Here is a 6,000-nt window from a genome sequence, read left to right on the forward strand (position 1 = left end):
CCACGGTTGACAGATGAGGGCAGAACTCAACCACGCGTCTTCAGGATTGCCTCTACCCTTTGGAATCCAATAACGTCTGAGAGAATAAATAGGTTCCAGAAGGGCTTCAAGGAGCTCACATGAATGAGTTATTACAGGGTGAGTCAAAAAGACTCACATCCCTAACCTTTAGAAATTGACTTCAGCAGAGGCAACTACTGTGTTCTTCCCGGAAAGCGTCTTTCCCCATGACTGTCAGAAACAGAATAAAGGGACAGACCCAACTTTGTTCTGTTCTCCTTTAGTACGTCTTATATTTCAAAGATTTTGGTGTCTCTACCTCCTCCAAGAAACAGGAACCAAGTGCCTCAGAACTTATAATCAGGGGACTGAATTCCTCACAGCATAGAAAGGCTGACAGCGAAGGAGATTGTCTTTCTTTCGAGGTGAGTCAAAGAAGCACAGAAATCCCCTACTTGGCCCTTTCATGTAGCTCTGGAGGAAACACCTATAGTTGGGATGAGAACAAAGGGGGAAGTAGTCACAGCGAGAAGGCATACAACAAACTGCCCTCCCATCACCATGGCAACACCACCAGCCCCGGGGAAACCAGGAGGAAGCTGTTACCCCACCATGTTCTGCTTCACAATCTGAGAAGCAGCCTTTAGGTAAAAGGAAAAACTAGAGGCAGAGCTGCTCAAATCCTCAGGCTCACTTGGGTCCTTCAGCGTCACGTGATCGCGGGATTTTTTTTTTTTTCTCCAAATTCCTGGGGATTGTCATCCCCTCGACCGAAGTGTTCTGCTTCAGATGTCATCTTCAGTGACTTACATTTTAACCTTGCCACTTCCTAGACTGAACTAGATGGAACCCCCGGGGTCTAGTTCGCAGTCCGCTCCGGTGAGTAAAGGGAAGGCAGGGAAGCCTGGCAGGTCTCATGCTTTGCCAAGGTTCTTCACCGTGTCTGTGCAGAGCTGTGCCCAGACAATAGCTTCCTGGCCTATCTGCTTCATCGTGATCTGGACATTCTCGAAGGCTTACGCCTCCCACAGTTCCACTGGTCTTCTTTCCTTGAGGCAGGCAAGATTCCAGGTACCTTAACAACCCGGAGTCTACTTGGCTCCGGCTATGCACTCCCCCTTCTCCTAAGAATGCAGCCAAAAACTCAGGACCCTGCATGGAGTTGCATATACATCCTACTTCAAACAATGGAATACGTCTCTTCCCCCTTAATGTGTCCCCTGCCAATCACCCTCCTCCCAAAAGAAAAATGGGTCCCATTAAACAGCTCCTGCCAGTGTCAGTCAGGTGTCAGTTGTGGAGTATGGGACCGGAGACGTTGAAGATCATAAAGAAGAAAGGCTGGTTCTGGTTCACCGTTTCCGCAGCTTCTGCCCATGCTTGCTTGGCCTTGCTGTTTTGGATCTGTGGCATCATGGAGTAGGCAGCCAAAGAAAGGGTCACAGGAAGAGGGAGGACCCTCCCACACCACGGCTGGTATGTGTCTAATAAACAAGGCCACCATCAATCAAGGCCATGTATGGAGGGTTATTTCTGTCCTACCTGGTGAAACGGAGTAAGTGGGGAGCGAGGACCGGTGAAAGGTCTGTCCCAAGGGACCAGTTAGTTTAGAGACCTCTTGGCTGTCTGCCAGCTTCAGGGATCCTACCCTCCAGGGTTTTCTTCGCCTTTTCTCTCTGCTTCAATAAATGCCAGCTTTCATCCTTTCTGAGTCTTCTTTGTCTCTGGGAGTTCAATTTTTTTTTTGTCAGTCTTTTAGGAAGGACCTGAATCCCAGCAGCTGTTCCCACACTGCCAGCATAGCATTATGGGGGGGACATGTGGAAGAGGGGGTGCAGTAATATCATTGTGACCCAGGAAGAAAGAGAGAAAGGAGGGGAGGGAGGGCCCAAATATCCTCTCCAGCTCTCACTTCCTCCTACCACACCCCCTTCAAAGAGTTCCACATAATACTGCCAGACAGCAACCAAGTCTCTAGCCTACAGACCCTTAGGGGACACTGAAGATCCCAACATAACTCCATTCCTCCTTCCGTGGCCTATCGAAAATCCCAGCCTACTCTGTGAAACTGTGTCTTTATCTACTCTGCCCATGTGAGTGAAATCATTCACATAACCATTTTTGCCTGGCTTCTTTCCCTTAGCAACATTTTGAGGTTTATTCATGTTATACCATGAATCATTTCACTGTTTTTTTTTTTATGCTGAATAATGGCCCATTGCAGATATATTTCCCAATTTGTTTTCTGCCCACTGGTGTTTCCATATTCTGGCCATTTTGAATAATGCTGCTATGCACACACACACACACACACACACACACACACACCATACACACTACACACACACACACACCATATACACCACATACATACCATACACACCACACACCATACACACCACACACCATACACACCACACACCATACACACCACACACACACCACAATCACACATACACACCATACACACCACACACACACATACACACCATATACACCACACACACACACCATATACACCACATACATACCATACACACCACACACCATACACACCACACACACACCACACACACACATACACACCATATACACCACACACACACACAGCATACACACTACACACACACCATACACACCACATACACACCACACACCACACACACACCATATACACCACACACACCACACACACACACACACACACACACACACACACACACACACACACTAGTGTCATGCCATCCACAGTATGACGATATATCTATACATCTAGGAACCACTTATGACAGACAACATGATGGAACTGTATGAGACAGGCTTGCCTCGCTTGCTCTGATTATCTCTAGTTGCATCCATTTTCCTGAAAACAGCACAATTCCATCCTTCTTTATGACTGAAAATAATCCTACCTCACACACATACAGCATTTTCTTTATCCTGCTGCTGGGTTGGTCTGTAATATTTATCTGTTGTGGTTGGTGCTTTTATAAACATCAATGTGTTAGCATCCCTGTGATGTGTTAAGCTGAACTCCACTGAGTAAAGACCCAGGAGTGGCCTACCTAGGTCATATGATAGAGCCAGCTTTAGTTTTTGAGGCAAGCCTGTCCTGGTGTCCCTAGGGGCAGGACATTCCCACCAGCGGTGGACAAGTGTGTGTGCGTGTGTGTGTTTCTAGTATTTGTTGCTCAATTTGTTGATGTGCTTTCATTTAGTAGCTTGGGAAACTAAAGGGCTTTTCGAATTAGTGAGTGGAGAAGATGGCATTGGAGGGAAACGCCACATGAATAGTGTTTTCAGGAACCAAGTATTGACTTCCTAGGTAACACTTAGAAGTTTGAGGGGACAGAGTCTTGGGATTGAAGACCCACAACATGAGGCACTCAGGGTACTATAAAAGTATCTGAACGTGATTCCTTCTGGGGCTCCAAGTCCCATCTCTGATGTCTTTACATGTCAAGAATAGAAGGCAGGAGTCTTCTATTGAGTACAAGTCTGTGCCCTGGCAAGGGAAACATACAGGACCATAAACATTGCCAAAGCAGGAAGGCACCTATGTATCAGGCCCAAGGTCAACCTGAAGCAAGCGCTCAGCATCTTTGACTCCTCTTATAGCATCTGGCTGCAAACTCCTGGGAGGAGAACAGGGGAGTCTCAAACTGATTGCCTAGCATTGTGCACAGAAAGGAGCCTGCTGGTCCTCCTAACCCTTGACGGCGTGCCTTACACTCCAGTCTATTGCTAGTGAGGATGGCAAGGGATGAATGTTCATCCCTGTAGACTGCCAGCAGGCTCCTCACCAGGCAGGCTCCTCAGCAGCCTTCGGATCTTATATAGTGGAAAGATGAGGCAGAACTGGGCCACATGCAAGAGCCAGGCTAATGCTCAGGACATGCTCTCCCCTCCCCCCCAGAATGGTTCTCTTTCTTACCAATGCAATGGGGTCTCTGTCGCTATATGGCAAACCCCATAGGCATCAGTTTTGGATTTCCCAGTACCCCTAAGATTGAGGCTCATTGGGGGTACAGATTCAGTTCTGGATTTTCAAAATGTCCTCTACCGTATGTCCAGTCCAGCTGCCTTGTTAACTAGGACCTAATGCCATTCTGAATTTCTTATTTGATGATGAGACCGGATCCTGGGTCCTTTCAAATGGTCACTTGCAGGCTGGTCTCTGCATTCCCATTTTCTGAGCCTTGAGCTTCAGCTTCCCACAGTGGTTTCCAAGTTGAGAGCCTCATTGGGTGAAGACTTGGGCAGAGAGAGGGACAAAAGCACGTGCCAAGTTGTTGGTGCTGAGGATGAAGACCAGGATGACTAAGATCAAACCATCTAGACACGTTCTATAATACCATGTTGCAAACCTCCAACATACACAACCAAATTTATTTTCAAAAGACAAAAATTTCACACCTGTTGTTTGGTTGTAGTGTGTTTTCAAAAGCAATGGCTGGCTTCTGCAGAAAATGCAAAGCCATCTGAGAGCAAGAGGAAGGAAAGCGGAGCCTTCTGCAATTCCACCTTCCAAAGACAGCCTATTCGAACATTCTGGAGGATGCTTTTTATATCTTTAGAAGGCAGGTGTGCATGAGTGTGTGTGTGCACACACATGCATATTTTACTAAAATCAGTGTATCTGTATGCCTATACACACATACATAATCCTACACACACACACACACACACACACACACACACGCACATATCTTCAATTTTGAATCTTTTAGGCTGTGCTCAACACTGCCAAATACACAGCTATGCAGGGCACTGTGATGGGAGAGGGAGCTTCACACTCGTGCCAGGAAAGTAAGCACATACACGCACACACATGCTACTACCAGGACCTTTGACACTGTTGGAATTCCCTTTGCAGGGCCAGAATTATGTCTTAGCATGTTATTGCTTTATCCCACATAGAGCAGTCACTTGATAGTCATGGTTCCAGGACCCCCTTGGATGCTAAAATCCATACACATTCCTTATCTTATATAAAATAGCATGATGTTTGCATAAAGCCTGAACACACCCTCCCAAGTACTTTAAGTCACCTCTGGGTTGATACCTAACACGGTACAGATGCTAATGGCAAGGACAAAGTTTACGCATGTTGGTACGGGTGGAATCAAATACTTGTGATCTGGTGGACTCTGAATGTGGAGCTCAGGGATGCAAAGGTTGTCCCAGCATAGCCACTGTTCTATGTGTGTTGTGGTAAGGGGACTCTGTGATTGTTATTTGGTTGGAAGAAGTATATGTTAGTTTAACATTGTGTGTGTGTGTGTGTGTGTGTGTGTGTGTGTGTGTGTGTGTGCATGCACGTGCATGCACATAGGATTGTGTGTGCATGAGTCCAAGTACACATGTATGTGTAGGTGTCTTCCTCGGATGCCCTTTTTTCAAGCCGTGCTGTCTCTCTGAACCCTGAGCTCAGCAGTTTGGCTAGAGCGGCTGGCCAGTGGACTCCAGGGGTCCACCCGCACTGAGATTACAGGTAAGCAGAGCTGTGCTTGGCTTTTCTGCCTGGGTTCTGGGGATCCAGACTTGGTCTTCATGCTTGCATGGCAAGTACTTTACTGACAGGGTCATCTCCTGATCCCCAGTTAGTACAACGTTTTTAAAGATATTTCTCAGTGTGTATTTAAAGCTGAAAATACACATATACTTCCAAGTGTGTTAGGAAATGGCCTCTCTTGGTGTTGCAACATTAGGTCCAATAAAAGGCTTCTCTGGAGTCTTCTCTCTTGACTATTTTTAGTAGCGCAGGCTGGTAACATGAAGAGTAAGTTATTGGCCAGGGAGGTCCAAGAGGCTCCCGGAAACAAGTCGGGCTATTACCATCACTTCTGGTTACCCTCTGGAACTAGATGATAAGAGCTTGCTGCTGAAGACTCTGCACACTTTGGTTGCAGGGCACAGAGAAATAAATCTAGTTGGAGCTGAGCTGACAGCTTTCTATCTGCTGGCTAGCTTTCATAGGCTACTATGGAGAAATAGTGT

This window comes from Micromys minutus, assembly GCF_963924665.1.
Source record: "Micromys minutus genome assembly, chromosome: 1".
Taxonomy (NCBI): domain Eukaryota; kingdom Metazoa; phylum Chordata; class Mammalia; order Rodentia; family Muridae; genus Micromys; species Micromys minutus.